Raw genomic sequence first — 24,848 nt, forward strand, 5'->3', positions numbered from 1 at the left:
CTCTGATGCTGGGAGGGATTGGGGGCAGGAGGAGAAGGGGACGACCGAGGATGAGATGGCTGGATGGCATCACTGACTCGATGGATGTGAATTGGAGTGAACTCCAGGAGTTGGTGATGGACAGGGAGGCCTGGTGTGCTGTGATTCATGGGGTCGCAAAGAGTCGGACACGACTGAGCGACTGAATTGAACTGAACTATCTGGTGATGTAGACATAGGAATAGATTAGTCTCCGTTACAAGCAACAGGAAGAGATTTTTTAAAATGGGTGGATCAGTCAGAATGGTTATCATCCAAAAATCCACAAACAACAAATGATGGAGAGGGTGTGGAGAGAAGGGAATTCTTCTACACTGTTGCTGGGGATGTATATTAGTGCTGCCATATGCAAAACACTATAGAGATTCCTTAAAAAACTAAAAGCAGAGCTAACATATGACCCTGAAAGCCCACTCCTGGGCATATGTCCAGAGAAAAACATGATCTGAAAGGATGCATGCACCCCAGTGTTCATTGGGCCATTGTATACAACAGTCTAGACATAGAAGCAAACTAAATGTTCATATGAAGATGTGGTACATATATACAATTGGATATTACTCAGCCATTAAAAAGAATGAAATAATGCCATTTGCAGCAACATGGATAGACTTAGAGTGTGTCATACTAAGTGAAGTAAGTTAGACAGAGGAGAAATATCATATGACATTCTTTATATGTAGAATCTAAAAAGAAATGATACAAATGAACTTACTTGCAAAACAGAAACAGACTCACAGACTTAGAGAATAAACTTATGATGCCAGGGTAACGGGATAGTTAGGGAGTTTGGGAAGGACATGTACATACTGCTCTATTTGAAATGGAAAACCAACAAGGACCTACTGTATGACACATGGAACTCTATTCAATGTGATGTGCCAGCCTGGATGGGAGAGTGGTTTAGGAGAGAATGGATATGTGTATATGTATGGCTGAGTCCCTTCACTATTCATGTGAAACTGTCACAACATTGTCAATCAGCTATACCCCAATATAAAATAGAAGTTTCAAGTTTGAAAGAAGAAATACTTCTTAAGCAAAAAAAAAAAAAAAAGGTGGACTTTTTTGAGGGAAGGATGTTCAAGTCACAAAAAGTAGTCGCCTCTTGTTTCCAAACACTGAACTAAGCTAAGTCAAGAACAACATTAGACTGACTCATCACTTTTCATTCACTGTTATTGCATTTATAGTCACTTCTCTGATAAGCACTGAATATTTTGTAATAATTTCATTCTTTGATTTATTCTTAACTACATTGATATTTATTGTGTAGTAAATATGTACCAAACACTTCCTACTTGCTTGGAACTCTGCAGGTCACTGTAATGCACAAAATCTTAAGCAACCTGTTTCTTCCCCCAAAATCAGAACTCTGAGTTAGCCTCTGAGGATAATGTTACCATATAAGGAGAGTCAAAGAAGACCCTTCCTCGTGGGCCTCGGTTCTTGGTAATGACACAAAGAAAAATCTGAGGTTTTACCTGTGGAAAAAACAAGTTTATTGAAGAAAGAACAGAAAGAACACCTCAAGGGAGAGGTGGGCCTAGCCAAGAGAGGCACTGGCACCGATATGGTGAGGTAGGGGGTTTTTCAAGACAGAACTTTTACATATTCATCTAGACAGGCATGGACTGACAGTTTTGATTGACAGTTGCAAGTTACATAACAATACGCTCTACTGCGCATGTCTTTCTCATAATTCAATCTGTTATAATCAGATGTATGTATGTATAGAATATTTATGAACCCTTAATAGGCTCCCGGCTGCTTAAGGTCACTTGAGGACACAGCTCTGCCTCAAGGGTACATGCGCTGGAGTTGAAAAAGGCTCTGTGGTTATTTTGCAGTGTATCTGTGAGCTCTCCTGGGCAGCATAGAGGCATTTTGGGGTGGGGTCTAGAGATAAGTTTGAATCATTTTTGGCTAGGTCACCTCTTTTAGCTCAAGCCTAACTTCTTACCTAACAGATAACTAGGAATGTTCTCAGACAGATAAATGACTGTGGTTATGTCTGGATTTATAAGCTGTGCCAGAGAACACAGATGGTATGTCTATTGGATTGGTGTGACTGAGACAGACGTGGTCCCCTTTCTTAGAGGACTTACAGTCTAGCTGACACAATAGACTATCAAGCAAATAATTCTAGTTGAATTCGATGATCAGTTTGATTACTTTTCTGTGATTGTTGTTTTCTTTCTGTCTGCCCTCTGAGGGATAAGGATAAGAGGCTTATGGAAGCTTCCTGATGGGAGACACTGACTGAGGGGGAATCTGGGTCTGGTTCTGATGGGTGGGGCCATGATCAGTAAATGTTTAATCCAATTTTCTGTTGGTGGGGCTGTGTTCCCTTTCTGTTGTTTGACCTGAAACCAAACTATGGTGGAGGTAATGAAGTTAATAGCCACCTCCTTCAAAAAGTCTCATGTGCTCACTGCTGCACTCAGTGCTCCTGACCCTGCAGCAGGCCCCTGCCACCACCTCCATCTCTGCTGGAGACTCCTGGACACTCACAGGCAAGTCCCTGGCAATCTCTTGTGGGGTCACTGCACCTTTCTCCTGGGTCCTGGTGTGCACAAGGTTTAGTTTGTGCCCTCCAAGAGTCTGTTTCCTCAGTCCTGTGGAAGTTCTGGCAGCTCCATGGAAGGGTTAATGGCGATGCCCTCCAAGAGAGCTTATGCCACATCCAGATCTGCTGCACCCAGAGCCCCTGCCCCTGCAGTGGCCGCTGCTGACCTGTACCTCTGCAGAGACACTCAAACACTCAAAGGCAGGTCTGGCTTAGTCTCTGTGGGGTCTCCTGGTGTGCACAGGTTTTGTTTGAGCCCTCCAAGCATCTCTGGTGGGTATGGGGTTTGATTCTAAATGTGATTTTGCCTCTCCTACCATCTTGCTGGGGCTTCTCCTTTGCCATTAGATGTGGGGTATCTTTTTCTGGTGGGATCCAATAGTCTCCTTTTAATGATTGCTCAGCAGTGAGTTGTAATTTTGGAGTTCTCACAGGAGAAGTTGAGCACACGTCCTTCTACTCCACCACTTTATTTGATAACCAAAAGAGATGTCCTTTTCAATTTAGGGGACTGGAATGCAAAAGTAGAAAGTCAACAAATACCTGGAATAACAGGAAAATTTGGCTTTGGAATACAAAATGAAGCAGGGCAAAGGCTAACAGAGTTTAACCAACAGAATGCACTGGTTATAGCAAACACACTCTTTCAACAACACAAGAGAAGACTCTACACGTGGACATCACCAGATGGTCAATACTGAAATCAGACTGATTATATTCTTCGCAGCCAAAGATGGAGAAGCTCTATATAGTCAGCAAAAACAAGACTAGGAGTTGATTGTGGCTCAGACCATGAACTCCTTATTGCAAAATTCAGACTTAAATTGAAGAAAGTAGGGAAAACCACTAGACCATTCAGGTATGACCTAAATCAAATCCCTTATGATTATACAGTGAAAGTGACAAAATAGATTCAAGGGGTTAGATCTGATAGACAGAGTGCCTGAAGAACTATGGATGGAGGTTTGTAACATTGTACAGGAAGCAGTGATCAAGACCATCCCCAAGAAAAAGAAATGCAAAAAGGCAAAATGGTTGTCTGAGGAGGTCTTACAAATAGCCAAGAAAAGAAGAGAAGCTAAAGGCAAAGGAGAAAAGGAAAGATAAACCCATTTGAATGCAGAGTTCCAAAGAATCACACGGAGAGATAAGAAAGCCTTCCTTAGTGATCAATGCAAAGAAATAGAGGGAAATAATAGAATGGAAAAGACTAGAGATCTCTTCAAGAAAATTAGAGATAGCAAGGGAACATTTCATGCAAAGATGGGCTCAATAAAGGACAGAAATGGTATGGACCTAACAGAAGCAGAAAATATCAAGAAAGGTGGCAAGAATACACAGAAGAGCTATACAAGAAAGAACTTAATGACCCAGTAACCACAGTGATGTGATCATTCACCTAGAGCCAGACTTCCTGGAATGTGAAGTCAAGTGGGCCTTAGGAAGCATCAGTACGAACAAAGCTAATTGAGGTGATGGAATTCCAGTTGAGCTCTTTCAAATCCTAAAAGATGATGCTATGAAAGTGCTGCACTCAGTGTGCCAGCAAATTTGGAAAACTCAGCAGTGGCCACAAGACTGGAAAATGTCAGTTTTCATTCCAATCCCAAAGAAAGGAAATGCCAAAGAATACTCAAACTACCATACAATTGCACTCATCCCACAAATTCTGAGCTAACAAAGTAACACTCAAAATTCTCCAGGCCAGGCTTCAACAGTACATGAACTGTGAAATTCCAGATGTTCAAACTGGATTTAGAAAAAGCAGAGGAACCAGAGATCAAATTGCCAGGATCTGTTGGATCATTGAAAAAGCAAGAAAGTTCCAGAAAAACATCTAATTGTGCTTTATTGACTATACCAAAGCCTTTGACTGTGTGGATTACCACAAACTGTGGGACATTTTTAAAGAAATGAGAATACCAGACCACTTTACCTGCCTCCTGAGAAATCTGTACACAGGTCAAGAAGCACCAGTTAGAATTGGACATGGAACAACAGACTGGTTTCGAATTGGGAAAGGAGTACTTCAAGGCTGTATATTGTCACCCTGCTTATTTAACTTACATGCAGAGTACATCATGTGAAATGCTGGGCTGGATGATGCACAAGTTGGAATCAAGATTGTTGGGAAAAATATCAATAACTTCAGATATGCAGAGGACACCACCCTTTGGAAAAAAGTAAAGAACTAGAGAGCCTCTTGATGAAAGTGAAAGAGGACAGTGAAAAAGCTGACTTAAAACTCAACATTAAGAAAACTAAGATCATGGCATCTGGTTCCACCATTTCACGACAAATAGATGGGAAAACAATGGAAATAGTGAAGACTTTATTTTTTCGCACTCCAATATCACTGCAGATGGTGACTGCAGCCAGGAAATTAAAAGACGCTTGTTCCTTGGAAGAAAGGCTATGACCAAGCTAGACAGCATATTCAAAAGCAAAGACATTACTTTGCAAACAAAGGTCCTTGTAGTGAAATCTATAGTTTTTCCAGTATTCATGTATGGATGTAAGAGTTGGACCATAGAGAAAGCTGAGCGCTGAAGAATTGGTGCTTTTGAACTTGGTGCTGGAGAAGACTCTTGAGAGTCCCTTTGATTGCAAGGAGATCAAATCAGTCAATCCTAAATGAAATCAGTCCTGAATATTCATTGGGGTGAATGAATGAATGAATGAATATGCTGAAACTGAAAGTCCAATACTTTGGCCACCTGATTCGAAGAACTGACTCACTGAAAAAGACCCTGATACTGGGCAAGATTGAAGGCAGGAGCAGAAGGGGATGACAGAGGATGAGATGTTTGGATGGCATCACCAAACTCGATGACATGAGTTTGAGCAAGCTCCTGGAATTGGTGATGGACAGGGAAGCCTGGTGTGCTGCAGTCCATGGGGTCACAAAGAGTTGGACACGACAGTGAATGAACTGAACTGTGATGAGTATTATGCTAGAGGGAATATAGGGTGCTATCATAACACATTTTAGGCGGATTTCATCTAGTCTAGGGTCTTGAGGAAAGGCTCCTGGAAAAACGAATATTTAAACTGAGATTTACCAGCAAGATAGAGCTTTGTAATGTCAAGTGATGCTTGGTATGAGTGATTTTGAAGGGGAAGTGAAGTGAAGTGCAAGTCACTTAGTCGTGTCCTAGTCTTTGTGACCCCATGGGCTATACAGTCCATGTAATTCTCCAGGCCAGAACACTGGAGTGGGTAGCCTTTTCCTTCTCCATGGGATCTTCCTAACCCAGGAATAGAACTCAGGTCTCCTGCATTGCAAGTTGATTCTGTACCAAGTGAGCTATCAGGGAAGCCCCTTTGAGTGGGAAGCTGAGATGTATACGTAGTGATAATGATGCAGGCATTGGGAGCCATGTTAAAATACTGGAACTGAGAAGGTACATGGAATTCTGTATCGTTCTTTAACAAAGGTGAATATAGAAGGATGCTGCTGTAGAGACTGCAAATGAGAATTATGGAGGGAAGCTTGTTAGAGTCTATCTTTTCTACCAACTCGGTTTTTCTCTTCAAATTCCTATATTTGAGTGGAAGGAGAGACATATGATTGATCTATAAATTTCTAGGGAAAGAGGATCTTCCCCTGCCCCTACCAAAAGAAGAAACTTCTTAAAACAAGAGCACTCCTATTTTATATTTTATTCACATAAAATTTTTATACTTTATATGCACAAAATATTTAATGTCTTATACTTCCTAATTTATATTTCCCATATCTTTTAGTATAATATAAGGTAAAGGACTTCCCTGGTGGCTCAGAGGGTAAAGCGTCTGCTTACAATGCAGGAGACCCAGGTTCGATCCCTGGGTTGGGAAGATCCTCTGGAGAAGGAAATGGCAACCCACTCCAGTACTCTTGCCTGGAAAATCCCATGGATGGAGGAGCGTGGTAGGCTACAGTCCGTGGGGTAGCAAAGAGTCGGACACGACTGAGTGACTTCACTTTCACTTTCAAGGTATATAAAGTTTGATTGATTATATGGCAATCTAGATTAGTTTTTATCTTTATTGGCGTTCCATTTGTATCAGCATTAGAAGAAATAAGTTGAGGAAGTTTTATAGTGAGCATCCAGACGGCCGGAAAATAATTCTGCATGATTCTTTAAGGAAGGTGATTATAGAAGGATGCTGTTGTAAGGAATTGCAAATAAAAATTGTGGAGGGAAGCTTGTTATAGTCTATCTTCTTCATACCAACTTGCCTTCTCCCTGAAAACTCCTATCTCTAGGTCAGGTCCCCAAGCATGGGAGTAATCAGTTCCTTTTTCAGGGATGTTAGTTACCACATCTAGATTCATTGCCTGTACCAATAGAACCTGTACCAGCCCACCAAGATGGGCTTCCCTAGTAGATCAGATGGTAAAGCATCCACCTGCAATGCAGGAGACCCGGGTTTGATCCCTGGGTCAGGAAGATCCCCTGGAGAAAGAAATGGCAACCCACTCCACTACCCTTGCCTGGTAAATCCCACGGACAAAGGAGCCTGGCAGGCTACAGTCTATGGGGTCACAAAAAGTTGGACTTGACTGAGCAGCTAACACACACACCAATAGAAAGAACACAGAGAGTATGTCCATTGGATTGGGTTGACCAACCAGTGACTCTAGCGAGATGCTAGCAGACATACACATTGATCATAAATAACATCTCCATATCTTACAGTAGGTCATAAATCAAAGAGATTTCAAAATATCTCTCCCTCTGATTTGTTCTAATGAGCTGTGTCGTCTGGAACTTTTCTTTTTAGTATTCGTATATGACCTGGCCCTGGTGCCACTGCAGTTCAAATCCTTTTTTTAGAAAAAATCTTTATTTATTTATATTGGAGTGTAGTTGATTAACAGTGTTGTGTTAGTTTTGGGTGTACAGCAAACTGATCCAGTTATACATATGAATGTGTATATTCATTTTCATTTTTTCCCCATTTAGGTTATTACAGAATATTGAGAGTTCCCTATGCTATGCAGTAGGTCCTTGATGGTTATCAATTTTTAAATATAGCAGTGCATACATGTTAATCCCAAATTCCCAATCTATCTTTCCTATATTCCTTCTCTCCTGGTAACCATAAGTTCATTCTCTAAATCTGTGAGCCTATTTCTGTTTTGTAAGTAAATTCATTTGTATCATTTTGTTTTTAGATTTTGTGTATAAGAGCTATTATATGATATTTGTTCTTCTCTGTCTGACTTGCTTCACTTAGTATGATAATATCCAGGTCCATCCCATCTAATGAAGAAATAAGACAGGTATAAAAATAACTCAATTTTGGACAGTGTGTCACTGGTGTTTTTAAAAAATGATGCGCACAGTGTGGGGATAAGGCATTAGCAGACAGAGGCAGCCAGTCTTGGCATATCTGGGTAAGCCACCAAGTGGCCTTTATCACTGGAACCAGGATAAATACATACTTATACATTTTTATGGCTTTTCTAGTTTATTTCTAGGGCAAATGGGTAAATTTAGAGCGAATCAGTTAATTTCAGTATAGAATTCATTATAAAGTTTTCCTAGCTTTTCTCCCACTTAAAAAGATCACAGATGGGGCGCATCTTATAACTGGGCTGGGATGGAGCTGAGAGGAAGCCTGTCGCTTCACTTGAGGGTTAGCTGCACGGGACTCACCACAATTTGAATATTTACTTCTTTCTTGTCCACAGTCTGATGTCCTTGAGGTTGTCTGTGTTCTTTATGTCCTGGAGCTATTGGGCCCATTTTAATTTGACTGTTCACTTTGTCCTCTGAAATTATGAATAAGGAAAGCATTTAGAGTCACACGCCTAGTTTGTTTGGGGGAAAAAAAAAAGCTGGCTCTATTTTCTGAGATTCCTTGGCTGGTTATTTTTCAAAACAGAAGACTTTCTTCCCATGGTGTGAAACTCTAAATTGCCAGAATGGTTAAAAGTAACATATTTTTAAAGGTTGCTATACTTGAGAGATCCTTAGACAGTTGCAGCTTCTTTACAGGATTATGAAGAAGCCGCACATGTGGAAAACAATAGAATGTCTGTCTTTCTTTCTCTGCATCCTATGGTCTGTGAATCTGGGAGTAGGTCTAGGATGCTGTTGCCAGACAAGAGAGGGTACTATTTGTACCTGTAGTTGGCAGGTAAAGGCGGTGACACTCAATGAGGCTGACGCTATTTGTTCTTTGGTTGTGACCTCACTCTGTTGCCTTGACAACTGCTGTGGAAGGTGAAACCTGTGGAACATGTAACGCTTAGAAACCTCTCACTAAGATTGCTCCCTCTCTGACTAAGCCCCCTCTTTCAAATGAATGGTGTCATTTTCCTTCCCATTGTCACTGGGATATCCTAGTCTGTCCCTGTACAAAAGCCATCTCTTTGTGCAGTAGGTGTGGCAGAGCTTCCTCCCTGCTAAGAGTTCTCCAGAGGGAGCTTGGACCCCAGGGAGTGTCTGAAATCACAAGCATTTAGAGGAAAATTGAAGCTCTGTGGAGTTTCAATCTGCCTTCCCTATAAAAGGCACATGGGTATAAGTCATTTCTCCATTAAGTCTTCTGTATTCTCCAGTTAATACTTCCTATGTTTCTCTTTTCCTTAGGCATTTGTTTTTTTTTTTAGCTTCTCTGCTTGTCTGCCACAACTGTCTTCTCAGGTATCCCTATGACTCATGAGGAATTGACAAAATTTCTTCTTTTGATTCTGTGACAATTAACCTCTGTCCCTGCAGGTGTGGCACAACTATGCTGGGGAGATTCACCAAAGGGATTAAGGGGCGCTTTGTTACCCAAGACTCTTGCTGGAAGACTCATCCTTCATAGAACAAGTCTCTAATATCATAGAGAATTTGCACAAATGTTCTGAGTCCCAAACTTCTCTGAATGTGCCCTTTATATTGAAATGGCAAGAAATAATTTCCAGGTTAAATTTTTGAGATGAAAAGGAGTGCTGGAACTCTGGAGGAGGGAGGAAGGGTCCAACCCCTAGTGTTCCTGTTCTTCCAGGATTTCATGCAAGGACAATGATGAGTAGAGACCACTGGGTTGGAGATAAATGCCTGGCCTTTTTAGGCAGCATTGTTTAGCACACAGAAGTTACTCTAGGGTGCATCTAGTCCCATTAATTTATTTCACATATGAGGAAATTGAGGCCCAAAGCAAAGCTTATTCAGAGTCATCCAGCCAAATAATCTAGCTGAGGCTGGAACTCAGATCGCCTAAGTTTCCAGCCGGTGTTTATTCTGCACTAATGGGATTCTCAGGGAAAAGACTATGGTTTTAATGAAATCTTGACCAGTCTATGGACATTACAAAACTTTCTTGATAAGGTTCTAGTACCACTGAACATTCTTGAATGAAAAAGAACTTACAAAGTCTTTGTAACAGGGCAATATACTGAGTAACAACTCATGTAAACCTTATTCTCTGTGGAGTAACATTCAGTCACATTTTTTTGCCACTGATTTTTTCATGAGTACCATACAGTGTATAAAACATTGAGAGATAGAAAGATGGAAAAAAAATAATGCTTCAACATTCCTGAAACTTGTGAAAGATTTGTATTGCAAGTGACATTTGACCTGAGTTTTGAAAAAGGGGTTCCAAGTAGAATTAGTTTCTAGTATCCAGTCTTTCTGGAACATAAGCTTTCTATAGAGAAGCAATGACATATAAATTTAGATCACAGAAGTTTTTATTTTTCTTCTGATAAGTTTATAGGGCTGGTTAACTAGACAGGAATAATAGATATAACCTAGCTCAACTTTTGCAAGGCTTTTGAACTCATCCTTTGGAGATTCCTCATTAATAAACCGAGAAACAAATTCTAGGCCAAATAATTTTGAGGTGAGTAAAGAGTAAACCATAAGATTAAGTTGATCATTGTAAATTTAATGATCAATTAAATCTATCAATGTAGATTTAATAAGCATTAATTTCTGGGAAATGTAAGGGAAGGATCAGCAAATTATGACTTGAAGGCCAAATCCAGCCCATTACCTATTTTTAGGTAAATAAAGTGTTATTGGAATAGTGCCTTGGCCATTTATTTTCATGTAGTGTTAGTGGCTGCTTTTGCATTAACACTGGCAGAATTAAGATATTGCAACAGAGACATAAGGCCTGGGAGAGGTACAGTCTCTGTGTCTGTCTTGGGTCAGGTTCCCTGGGAGGCAGAGTCTGGATGGAGATTTGCATGCAGGAGACCTATCAGTTCAACATCTATAAGGGAGCGAAGGAGGAAACAATGGGAAAATGGAGAGTTTGAGCTACCAAGAATTTGCAAATGAAGCCTCAGCCTATCTTATAGAGAATTGCACTGGGATTGCCCTGCAGAGCCATCCTGAATCAAGGCAAGGAGGCTGTACCCTACACTGGGTATTGGATACATGCTCATCTTGGGGAGGGCAGAACTTTGGGTGAGGTGATTCCCTTTGGCTAAAGACAATTCCCAAAGAGGGGCTCAGTGGTCTGTCATAAGTAGCTGTGTCTTCTTGATCCTGGGGGAATCAGGACCTCAGTTCTGAGGAGAAGCTGCTAAGCAGATTACAGTATCGACTACCATTTCTTACTCATGTTATTTTTTCCATACGAACCCTGGGTTTTAAACTTCAGGGAGGCCTTAAGGAAGAGTTCTTTAATTCACATCATTGATAATTTATTCCACAGATGCAGTTACATAAAAGTACATAAAATCTTATAATCCCATGGTCCTAAGAATCGTCTGTGGTCTCCTGTGGATTCCTACTTTGAAGCCTATTCTGTTTTTTACTCTTGGTGTGGGAGTATAGCATGTCCAGTGAAAGTTGGGGTTGTGGTTGGATGGGTTGTGGTGAAATGATTCGATAGTGTTCACATTTAGGAAGATGTGAAAATGGAATCATTCTCAAGGTTCTATCACTCTCATCAGACTTTAAGTTCCTCCAGAAATGCATGTTACATAGGAAGGCACTAACCACCCTCTCTTTCTGGGAGAATTCAGTATAGGTGTGTAAAGTCCTAGGGACCTGGAGTAGGGAGGAATGAACTTCATCAGTGTTCAAGATTTTTGTGGTCCAAGAATTTGACCTGAGGTTAAACTTTGAAGTGAAGTGAAGTGAAGTGAAGTCGCTCAGTCGTGTCCGACTCTTTGTGACCCCATGACTGTAGCCTACCAGGCTCCTCCCTCCATGGGATTCTCCAGGCAAGAGTACTGGAATGGGTTGCCATTTCCTTCTCCAGGGGATCTTCCTGACCCAGGAATCGAACCCGGGTCTCCCGCATAGTTTTTAAAAATTAATTTTCTCACCTAGTTTTTTTCCCTCTGTTATGCCCAAGTCACGAAATCTCCCAATGACCACCAGGGAGCCGATATCTTTATTACCAAGCTCGAGCTGGGGCTCCCACCATTACTGATGCAGTGGCTATAGGGAGGAACCCTGGGTTTTGGATTACATTGCTTATATAAGGAGTGTTCATGAAACAAAGAGTTTCTAGGTAGGAGGACGTCTGATTGGTCACTTTCTTTCAAAGGGTTGTGTGTTGGTTTTTGATCGGCCCCTATTACCTAGGTAGACCACAAGTTCCTGAACATTAAGTCAGGAGATTCTGGTCTGGGGTCCGATTGGCTCGTGGGTGGTGGGGTAAGGTCAGGGAATTTCCAAAGGCTCTTTTCCTGGAACCTTACAAAATGGAGTTTTTCTGTTAACAAAATGGAGTAGCTTAGATTCTTCACCTCTACCATTTTCTCAATCAGTTTGACCTCTTTTGAATCTGATACACTGGAACATACAGCATGTTTTAGTTCAGGCAGATCATCAGATCTGTATAAAACCTGCCATGGCAAGTATGCTGGGAACAGCATCCACCAACACAAAGTGTTCAGGATAGAGGTGAAGAGAGTCTCTCAGACTTTGGACAATGACATGGTATACCTGGGGGTACTCAGGCTACATCAAAGGAGAGATGCAGAAGCTATTTAAAACATTCACAGGTACAGAAAAACAGATTAGGGACAGGAAATATATACTGAGTATGATCGTAATGCAGTTTGAAAAGACTGATGGAGAAAATTGGCTAGAATTTTGGAACCAATCCTTAATTTTCCCAGAAAAAAAACAAAAACAAAAACAGGTTAGCTATACATCATGTTTAGGATCAATTTTTTTTCTTTCTTTTTTTTTTGTGCTATGGCTAGGCAATTTCATGTATAAGAGCTCAGTTAACTCGCACAAAAAAATTTCAACTTAGATACCATTTACCCTATTTATAAATGAAAAAAACTGAGACACATAGAGTTTTTGAGTGATTTGACAGATAAAGCCTGAATTTCTGATGAGCTTGTACAAGGCTCTGTGTATTAATTGGCCAAAAGATTGTTTTGAGCTTAATTCTAGATGGAAAAAAATATATCCAGTGATTAAAAAAAACCCAAAAAACAAAAAACAACCCACGTGCTTAAGATCATGGCTTCCAGTTCCATCACTTCATGACGAATAGATGGGGAAAAAATGGAAACAGACTTTATTTTTTTGGGCTCCAAAATCACTGCAGATGGTGACTGCAGTCCTGAAATTAAGACTCTGGCTCCTTGAAAGTAAAACCGTGACAAACCTAGATAGTGTATTGAAAAGCAGAGACATCACTTTGCTGACAAAGGTCTGTCTAGTCAAAGCTATGGTTTTTCCAGTAGTCATGTATGGATGTGAGAGTTGGACCATAAAGAAGGCTGAGCACTGAAGAACTAATGCTTTTGAACTGTGGTGCTGGAGAAGACTCTTGAGAATCCCTTGGACTGCAAGGAGGTCAAACAAATCAATCCTAAAGGAAATCAACCTTGAATATGCATTGGAAGGACTGATGCTGAAACTGAAGTTCTATTACTTTGGCCACCTGATGTGAAGAACCAACTCACTAGAAAAGACCCTGATGCTGGGAGAGATTGATAGCTGGAGGAGAAGGGGAAGACGGAGGAAGAGATGGTTGGATGGCATCACCAATTTGATGGACATGAGTTTGAACAAACTCTGGGAGATAGTGAAAGACAAGGAAGCCTGGTGTGCTGCATTCTGTGGGGTCTCAGAGCTGGACATGACTGAGTGACTGATTGAATGGCAACAACAACATGCTTAAGACATTTATTCAAGATTCACATGACATTACTTGTCTATTAACATCTTTGAAAAATGTACGTATTTATTTGGCTGGGTCTTAGTGGTGGCATGTGAGATCTTTAGTTGTGGCATATGAACTCTAAGTTGCAGCATGTGGGATCTTAGCTCCCTGAAAAGGGATCGAACTCAAGCCTCCTGCTTCGGGAGCATGAAGTCTTAGCCCCTGGACCACCAAAGAAGTCCCACCCATTAACATCTTGATGATTTACTGTTTGGGTAGGTCAAAGGGGAAATTTCACTTCCTCAGTTCATTTATTTTAAACATCATCTTCAATTCACATGCTGGTCCTAGAAAAAGACTGAGGTCAATGTGGATAAATGGTCCAAAGGATCTAAGATTAAGTAACAATATACTCTAATCATTCTTATATAAATGATGCTGAGGATTATTTTTTCAAGGTTGTTATAATGGAAATGAGTTGATATCCAGGGCAACCAATTAAAGCTCAGGAGCATATCAATGGTCACATAATAGAAAGGAAGATAAACAAAAGCTGTGCTAATTCCACTATGTATAATAATCTCCCATTTCCTTGCAGTACAGAGGTGCCATTTCTGTCTTAGGTTGATAATTTTTTGTTTCTTTCTTTCTTTTTTTTTTTTTTTTAAATCTCCCATGATGGAAAGGTCACTCACTATATCTGGAGTGGAAAGTAATGGGTGCTTGCTCAGTTCTCTAGCTTATTACTGTGATGAACACTGGCAAGTTAAGTAACTTCTGTAAGTTTTGGTTTCCTCATCTTGTGATATTGACCTTGCCTTTATCTTAGGTTATTATAAGCCCTAAATGATAGAATGTCGATAAAAATCCATTATAAGCTTAAATGTACAATGCAAATACTTAAAAAATGTACTATTACAGCATCTTCAACCTAGTGGAACTTATAATGCTACTTTATGTATATTGAGATCCTAAAAATAATTTTATTTACTTTTGCTTAGTAATTAGCTCCAATCCTTAATGATTTTCATAAGATAAAATCTGTAGTATTATAAGTGTCCAGAAGCAAAACATTCTTGGAGGAGGTTTAACTTATTCAAGGGAAAGATACTGTATATCTCGTGAATTTGAGGGCAGGAATCAATCCTTATGTGACCTGTTTGTGAACAAGAGTTGGTGGTGGTCCAGCCTTTGCACAGTCATGTGACATGTGATGAGGGGACACCACTGCAACTTCAGAAGCTTTGAAGAATGATGTCAGTTCTCACTGAAGATTTTCCTGAAAGGGGTTAATCTAAGGTTTTATCCTGTGGTGAAACAGAAAGCCTCCCAGACTGTTTTTCTCTAGATGTTAATTTTCTCCCCAAAGTTCTATCCCTAGGACAATGCTCAGGAAAATCCCTCCACTGTCGTTTATCAATCTTGTTTCCTTCCTGCTGGACTGCTTCTGCCACTTACTTCCTTCTGTAAACCTGTCATGTTGTTTGTCCTACAACCTACAACAGCTCCTACTTCTGTCCAGGACAGGTCACTCTCTTCTTTGTCAGCCATGCTTTATGGTCCTCTCTCGTTTGAAGAAATGCCTATTTTCTCTTATCCTACATTTCTTTTGAAGAATTCTCATGGAACACTTCTAGAGAATAAAATTCTTCACTCTACTCTGTCTGTGATAGGTAGTTCCTAGGGAGATTGACATCAGAAGCATTGCTACATGAGAATGGGAGTCAGAAGCATTCTCTCTCTTGGTTCTATTTCCCATCAGCCCAGTATTTCATTTCAGCCCCCAGAAAGGGGTGAATTTCCATTGTTCTATTCATTGAAAACCTGAGAATATATTTAATGGTGTTAGAAATTAGCATCAAGAATAATATTAGCCTATGGAAAATGCCTGAGTCACAAATATTCTTTTGGAACATGATCCATCTGTAAACCAAGGATTGCATGTTTAAACAAATCTGGGCATCTGATCTCTCTCTCTCTCTCTCTCTTTTTTTTTCCCCTGAAAATGTGACCATTGATAATGACCTCTGCACATATTCCCAAATGCTTACCGTACTTGGGCAGCTACTTAGATAAGAACAGGCCAAGATTATACACATTTTACCCCAAGATTCCCTCTTTAATTCTGCTCTTCTCTCTCTATCTCAAGATTACATATCAGACTGAAAGTAGGAGGGAGTGATATTATTATCATTGGGATAAATTTCCATTTATTATTATTTTTAAATCAAACAATTTGGAAATGGCCATGCTTTATTTTTAGTAACAGACTACATTCAGTAAACTTCATAATCTATCATGATTTCCCTGAGTGCTGTGACACGATAGTTGGGAACTGTTGGTTTGGGGTGTGAGTGTAAATTTATTAATGCTTTCCTGAACTTCTTACCCTTAGTAAGCCATAGTCATGCTGGCTAAGGAACAGAGGGCAATTACAAGCTTCCTGGTGTTTATATGGATGGCAGCCATCTATATTTCTCTGCGAAGGGTCTATGGAATAAAAGTGTGCATTGCAGAGGCAGTTAAGTGAGCCAGATATAGCAAACTAAGGCAGATAATGATATGGCCTCAGGCCTAACATGGCTCAAGTCATTCCTCCCTGACAAGAGTAACGGCTCTTTTGCCCTTAAGGCCTTTAGTCCCACCGAGCTCTGGGCTGTCATCCTTCTCTCCACAGAACACGTGAGGTCATTAAGAGAAATGCTGACGCCACTCTCAGGGCCGTGATCTTCCCTGACACCAGGTTGCAGCTGACACAGAGATGACATTCCTTTGGTGTCAAATCCAGGCAGAGTGTTGTCCTACCCATCCCAATATCTGTTGGAAATCAGCTCTTGGAAATAATTTAATTGGTTCTACCTCAATTCAGATAAAACTGAAAGGCAAGGATAAAGTTGCCACACAAGGGCAACCCTGGATTCCAAATGACCCTGGAAGATCCCTGGATACAATGAGCCCTGTATGCCTGTGGGAACTCTAAATGGCTAGTTAAATCCTGAAGTAATGTGTGTATGAGACAACAGATTTATGTGGATTGTGTATGTATGCTTGCATTCCTGGATGCAAAGAGTTCCTGGATCCAGTTCCAAAATGTGTGTGTGTGTGTGCAGGCATCCCCAGGCCAGCAAGGAATTTCTTGGAGACCAGCAGAGTATCCAAGAATTTGGCTCAATTCTGACATTATCTACCCAGAGAAAGAATCAGATTCCAGCTAAAGGGCTCCATCCCACAATACTTCCCTCCATTTCAAACACCAGATGCAAACCCAGGTTTTGACCTGTGTTTCTGACCCACTAGCTATAAATGAGAAGTTCCCATGACCCCCTCCTCAGGTTTGAGTATTTGCTAGCATGGCTCACAGAACTCTAGAAAACTTGTGTCTTCACTAGACTGTTGTTGAGTCACTAAGTTGTGTCTGACTCTTACCAATTTCTTATAAAAAGATGTGTATTAGAAGATACAAATTGATAGATAAAGAGAGAAATAGGTGAGGTTCTAAACAAAGGAGCTTCTGCCTTGTGGAGTGTGGGGCCTTGCATGTGGAATTATTCTGATTTGCCAACATGGAAACTCTTAGGGGAAAAAAGAAACAAAAAGCTTTCCTTCTGTTTCTTATGGAAGCTTCATTACATAGTCATGACTGACTCAATTATCAGCCAATGGCAACTGATTCAGCTTCTAGTCCCTCTCACCTCCCAGGAAATCAGGGAGTGGGATTAGAAGCTCCAACCATCTAATTACACAGTGGGTTCTCCTGGCAACCAGCACCCGCCCTGTGTGTGCTCTGTGCTCAGTTGTGTCCCATTCTTCGGCCACATGGACTGTAGGCCTCAGGTTTCTCTGTCCATGGAATTTTCCAGGCAAGAATGCTGGAGTGGGTTGCCATTTTCTCCTCCAGAGAATCTTCCTGACCCAGGGATTGAAGCTGTGTCTCTTGTGTCATCAGCAGGCAGATTCTTTACCACCGTGCCACCTGGGAAAGTCTTGGGTAGGAACCAAAAGAAAACTTAAAGTTTTTTCAGAAACTGAGCATAAGAGATGAAATATTATCCCATTTTTCTTATTGCCTGGGAAATTTTAAGGGTTTTGGTAGTTGTGAGCCAGGAATTGTGGATGAAAACCAAATATATTTTCCCTATAACTTATTTTAACTATTTTGTGCTGGGTATATGGAGTAAATGGCCTTGTTAATAGTGAGGATATGCCTATATTTGGTCATTAGAAATTTCATTTACAAAGTTAGAAATCATATAATAAGCATAATACATTGTTCAAAGCCATAGATGCTTTTCCTTTTGTGCTGCAATGAAGCGTATCTTCCCTCCCTTCTCCCTTACCCTTCACAAGGTAGCTCACTGGACCTGAGGTGCGTTCATCCTCTCTTCTTTCACATGATTCCTCTTCTAGGAAAGGACACGGAGAACAGAGCAAGATTGAAATGCTAGCATATTGACTTTAATAGCTGAGTTTAAGCATGGAATCTTTACGGTGTTTGCTGCTTCACAGATGTTTGTTGAGTGGGGGTTGCCATTGTGAGCTCACTCTTCCTTCAGGGAAATTGACTCTGGCTGTTCCCTTTGAGAGTTTTTCACAATAAGGACTTTGAAGACAATCACAAGCCACTTTCAATTAGGCTTCCTGGAACAGGCTTTAATCTACTGAGATCATTAACACACGGTGACATATCAGGGCTGCCTGATGTCATCACTGGACAAGGGGACAATTTTCCCTTTTTCGAGAAGGGGAGGGCCTGCTGCATACAGGCCAATACTTTGTGAACTTGGAGTGTAGGCCCATGATATAATAGACAGTAATTTTAAGTCAAGGCAGGATAAATATAAAAATAAATCTTCTTGGTATGGTTGCCTATTTGTCTCTATTAATGAAACCAGTGAAGTCTTTCATTGAGAAAAAAAGACATGGATATGGGACTGCTATGTCTGCACTTACAATTTAGAAGCAGAATCATTCAGAAGAAAACTGCTGATGCTGGTCATTAGGAGATCCAGCTTTTGCCCCTGGTATGGCACTAACAAGCTTTGTGATTAAAGGGATAAGTTTGTGTTAAATAACCCCTCGCCAGTTCTCCCTTGTGACCAAGGGCACGCACTGGTGAGACAGCTGTCTGGAGTATCAAGCAGTGCTTACTGTCTATATAATCCTGGTGACTGGACTCAGCACCACGATCCATCCAGCTTGGCTAAACAGCCCAGAGCTTTTGCTCAGTGCTCAGAGGCACTTGGATGAACTCTGTCATTTTATTTCCTCTATATAAACCCCGCACTGACTTTTCAAATGCCACGTGGGCATGACTTTAGTGTATAACTGACAATAGTGTAATGTTTTATAAAGTGATATTTCATGTGAAAACAATTCATAGCAGTTCTGTGAACATTTTAATGGGGGCTACAATGGATTTACAAGGAAAAAAGGTACAGTCTCATGGAAGCCTTGGAAATGCCCTGCTCAGATCTTCCTTCAGAAGGATCTGCTGCTGGAACATAGTTGATGGACCTCCTCTAGTTGCTGCTCCTTTGGACCTACCACGGCATTCACTTTGAAGTCATTCTTCTCATAGGCTAATCCCAGCCAATGACTGAACAAGGGTGTTACTAGAATCAGGCCATTCCCTCCTGAGACAGGATTTCTCTAACAGACAGTTTTGGTCAGGAACTCCCATTGATCTGGCCAAGACCTCTGAGAACTTCTCTGCCATCTGAAGTTCTTCTTACCCAATTTTTCCTTCTCTCTCCCTTTTTGCAGATGTAAGTCTTGCATCGTGTCTGTGTGCTCTCTCTTCTTTTATCCTTCTTAAGCATGTCCCCCAATAAATATTTTATATATCTCATGTCATTTTGGCATCTGCTTCTTAGAGGACCCAACTGGATGAAAGCACTATTGGGAGTGGGCCAAGAAAATAGGCAGTAAGATGAAACTTTAGGACAGGTCCATTCTTTGCCCAACTGTAAAGGAAAACCCCATCTTGAGTAGTCTGTGGGAAAGGATGGTCCCAGGATGACATGGCAGCCCAGTTGATAAGTTTATCACTGGTATTTATCTAAGAAAAAGTCCCTGTTTTCATGGTATTATTGTTAGATATTTTGTATTTATAAATGTTAGAAACTCAATACTACATTGTTGTAATTACCACTTTATATAATTTTGTGACTTTTCTTTCTTTTTTTTTGCAATTTAAAACATGGTTTCTTTTTTAAATTAATTAATTTATTTTTAATTGGAGGATAATTGACTTACAACATTGTGTTTCCTTCTGCCATGCATCAAGTTGAATCTGCCATAAGTATGCCTATGTCCCCTCCCTCTTGAACCTCCCTCTCTAATTTTGTGACTTTTAGAGAAGATTGAGAGAAAAGTCATATGCCTTTATACTTTTGTTATATTGACCTTCTTATTTATCATTTCTGGTTCTCTTCATTTGTTTCTGTGTATCTGAGTTATTACCTAGGGTCATTTCCTTAGTCCAGGACAGTTTTTCTCCCACCCACCTCATTTGTACTGAATGTGCAAATTAATGTTTTTCCATAAATTTGGGGACATTTCAGCCATAATTTCTTTGAATATTTTTTCAGCTCCTTTCTCTCTCTTCTCCTTCTGGTAATACTACAGTGTATGTATTGGTGTTCTTCATGGAGTCTGATATTTCTGAATGTCTCTTCACTTCATTTTTGTTTTTCTCTGCTCTTCAAAGAGCATAATCTCTATCAGTCTGTCATCCAGTTCACTAATTCTTTTGCCTGTTCATATCTACTGTTGAGCCCCTTTACTGACTATTTGATTTCAGTTTCTGTACTTTCCAACTCTAGAATTTCCTTTGCTGTTGTTATTTTAAAAATAACTTCTGTCTCCTTATTGATAATCTTTATTTGATGCAACCTTTAATTTTTAAAATGATATTTTTCTTCTTTAATTCTTCCAATATATTTAACATGACAACTCTGAGTATTTGGTGAAGAGAGGGCAGTAACCTTAGTTTCTCTCTCCTAACATGACACCTTCACCATATGAGCTAGGGTGAGGGACACTGGGACCCCAATATTCTTGAAAGTGCCTCTCCAAAATGGAGGCTCTGTCTCATAAGTTGAAGCTAGGTGGAAGAAGGGAGCTCCATCTTTTGGCTACACTCACCTGGAACATAGTCTTAGCAACAAGTAGCTAGGAGCTGGATGAGAACGAGTGACATCCTGCCAGTCTTAGGAAGACAGCTCCCCAACTCAGAGCTGGGTAGAGAGGAAGCCCTGTGTTCTTGGCTTCATCAGTCTCACTGAGTTGAGAGGAGGAAGAGAGGAAGCAGATCTTGATTTAAGTATCAGAGTCTTGTTGTTCTTATCAAATTTTAGTAGATTTTCTTGAATGAATGTTTGTCTGCTATAAACTTTTAAGGTCATATCCAGATAGTTAATAAAAAAATTTTTTTATCAGTTTCACAGTCATGAAACTCCTAATGCTACCTCTACGGAAGTGGAACTCCCCCAATTTTTTAAAAACAATTTTTTATTGCAATTATCACTTATTTTGTCCACATGCATGCTAAGTTGCTTCAGTCATGTCTGACTCTTTAAGACCCTATATAGCCCACCAGACTTCTCTGTCCATGGAATTCTCCAGGCAAGAATACTGGAGTGGGTTGCCATACACTTCTCCAGGGGATCTTCCCGACCCAGGAATCAAACTCAGGTCTCCTGCACTGCAGACAGACTCTTTATCATCAGAGCCACCAGGGAAACAAACTGAGAAAATTACTAACTGACTTACCTTTGTATTCCTCGTGCCTACTATAATTTAGTGCTTATATTAAATGCTTAATTAACATTTGTTGAAAGTATTTGCCAAAAAAACTGTCATCTATCTATCTGTATTTGTAGTTGGAATATATAAAATTGCAAACACAAAATTTGATAAACAGAAATTAATATTTTAGACAACCTGAATATGGCAGAGTCTGCAAATTACCTGTATTCTTCTTTTCCTTAGTACCAGATCCAAATTTACTTGGGATTAGAATGTACTCAACTAAAACAACTGTATTTCCTAGGTTTCCTGACAGCTAGGTGTGACCATATGACTCAGTTCTGATCAATGAGGTATAAGTGAAAGACACTGAGTTAGCTTCTGAGAAGCTCCGTAAGAGGGGGTTATGCAACTTGATTAGACTTTTTACTCTTTCCATCTTTTCAGTGTTTCTTGCATTGAATGTGGCATAATGACTGCAGCGCCAGGAGTCACTTTGGTCCTAGAGATGTCTTTGAGAATTGAAACAGCATTTTAAGGATGGCAGAGCAGAAAGATAGAAGGGAACTGAATTCCTGATGATGGCACTGGAGACTGGCTCCTATACAGTGACCTTGATAGGAATAGGAATGACAAACTTTTACCTTGCTTAAGCCACACATTTCTAATTTCTATTAGTAGTAAGCAGCAATCATTTCTAGGAGCTTCCCTGGTATCTCAGATGGTAAAGAATCTGCCTCCAATACAGGAGACCTGGGCTTGATCCCTGAGTCTGGAAGATATCCTGGAGAAGGGAATGACTATCCTGTCCAGTATTCTTGCCTAGGAAATCCCAAGGACAAAGGAGCTTGGTGGGCTACCGTCTGTGGGGTCACAAAGAGCTGGACATGACTAAGTGACTAATACTTTCAGTCATTCCCAACTGATATAGCATCTATTTCACATTTTGGTGTATTAAGTTCTACTTGTAGATGTAGTGAATGTCATTTATTTGCATTTGTCTGTTGTGGTCTGAAAATTGCAACTTGAAGGACAGTCTTCTCTACATAGTATATAAAACTAAATCCAGAAATGGGACACTGGAGTCCTGATAATCTTCAAAATGCCACTCCAAGATGGAGCTTCCATCTCATAAGTTGAAGTTATGTGGAAAAGAGCCCACCTCTGGCTTCACTCACAGAACATAGCCTTAGCAAAAATGCTAAATTAGCAAACAAACCAATACTATATCTATATATAATCTTGTTTCACCCTGCTTCTGCAACCTCAAGCAACTACATTTATCAATAGATTTTGTGCTTTGATCTAAAGAGGAGAATGAATACAAGAGAAAAAATGTAATCTCCAGCTTTTCTTTTTTTTTTTTTCATGGTTCCATTCAAATGAAAAAGTCATTATTTACATGTGTTTGAGATTTTCACGTAAAAATTAAAAGAATCTGACACCCTATCAACATCACTTATTCCTTAGATGATAATCAAACTTCACATATATCGAATACTTACTATCTGTGCATGAAGCAATGTTCCAATTGATTTATATATAATCTGTACAACAAATTTGTAAGGTATGTGCTATTATTATTTTCATGTTACAGATGAAGAAATGAAGGCACAGAAAGTTAAATATGTTGCCTCAAATCACACAGCCAGTAAGTGGTAGAACAAGGATCAAACTTTAGCAGTCTGCTCCAGAGTTTGTGCTCTTATCAACCAAGTGCTGTGCTGTGCTGTGCTTAGTCACTCAGTTGTGTCAAGACTTTCTGTGACCCCCATGGACTATAGCCCACCAGGCTTCTCTGTCCATGGAAATTCTCCAGGCAAGAATACTGGTATGTGTTGCCATGCCCTCCTCCAGGGGATCTTCCCAGCCCAGGGATCAAACCCAGATCTCCTGCATTGCAGGTGGCTTCTTTACCATCTGAACCACCAGGGAAGCCCAAGAATTCTGGAGTGGGTAGCTTATCTCTTCTCCAGGGTAAGATCCAGGAGTTGAACCAGGGTTTCCCGCATTGCTAATTCTGGCGGCCTCTTTGCCAGATGAGCTACCACAGAAGCCTCTTATCAACTATGCTATACTACATTTTCTAGATATAATTCTGTTTTTAGTCATGGAAGCTCTTCTTGCCATAAAGACATCCCTTGTTTCTTTTTAACATTTGTTAAGAAAGCACTTTAATGTTATGAATATACAGAATACTTTCAATATATGACCAACCTAGACAACATATTAAAAGCCAGAGACGTTACTTTACCAACAAATGTCCATTTACTCAGCGCTATGGTTTTTTCAGTAGTCATGTATGGATGACTGGAGAGTTGGACCATAAAGAAAGCTGAGAGCTGAAGAATTGATGCATTTGAATTGTGGTTTTGGAGAGGACTTTTGAGAGCCCCTTGGACAGCTAGGAGATCTAACCAGTCAATCCTAAAAGAAATCAGTCCTGAATATTCATTGCAAAGACTGATGCTGAAACTCCAATGCTTTGGCCACCTGATGCAAATAACTGACTCATTGGAAAAGACCCTGATGCTGGGAAAGATAGAAGGTGGGAGGAGACGGGGACAACAGAGGATAAGATGGTTGGATGGCATCACTGATGCAATGGACATGAGTCTGAGTAGGCTCTGGGAGTTGGTGATGGACAGGGAAGCCTGGCATGTTGCAGTCCATGGGGTTGCAAAGAGTCAGACACAGCTGAGCGACTGAAATGAACTGAACTGAAATTATAGCCATACATGCAGATAATCTTTATGATTTCCTGTATAAAACTATCATTACAGATGGTAGGGGGAGAAGGAATCAATAAATTTCATTGATACTGAAATAATATGTCCGTAATTTTCCATATAACCAGCAATTTTTGATAATATGCTTTGTTATTGGTGTGTTATGAGGTATATTAAAGGCAAATTGCTACTAATAAAGGACCAAAGTTTGTGGTTGACTTTCTTTTTATATAACTCAGAGTAGTCTCAGGGTTATTTTATTATAATCACTCTGCTCATTTGTGCTCCCATAAGTTTTCATATGTTAGGAAACAATGCTTTGAGTCATAATTACTAGGAAACAAATTTAACTCCTATTTTATCTGTCTTGCATATTTGAACACATTAGAAGAGAGAGGTTAAGAACCATTGGTCTATCCTATCAGATATAGTGGTATACCATACAGATTAGTTAGCTGAAATAAGAGGTATGATCAATTTGACATTTTTAGACCTGTCTGTCTGTTTTGGCTCAGCGGTGGGAATCATCTTGTGGATAATTGAAGTAAACCTTTAAATAGATCGCCTCTTTTCTTGACTGGGTTTAGATGTGGAATTGGCCATGCAGTAGGCATAAGTATTCCTTAGCAATTATCCTGCAATACACTTTAGGTAGGTAAGGCTTCCCAGTGCAGTGTTTCAATAGC

General features: G+C 40.2%; 1 non-coding gene across 1 annotated transcript; it reads left to right on the forward strand.

Annotated features, from left to right (window-relative positions):
• Positions 1-6,376: 6,376 nt before the first annotated feature.
• TRNAC-ACA lies at positions 6,377-6,448 on the forward strand. Its single transcript has one exon. It is a non-coding gene; the product is annotated as a tRNA-Cys (tRNA).
• The last annotated feature ends 18,400 nt before the right edge of the window (positions 6,449-24,848 follow it).

This window comes from Oryx dammah, unplaced genomic scaffold (assembly GCF_014754425.2).
Source record: "Oryx dammah isolate SB20612 unplaced genomic scaffold, SCBI_Odam_1.1 HiC_scaffold_28, whole genome shotgun sequence".
Lineage (NCBI taxonomy): Eukaryota > Metazoa > Chordata > Mammalia > Artiodactyla > Bovidae > Oryx > Oryx dammah.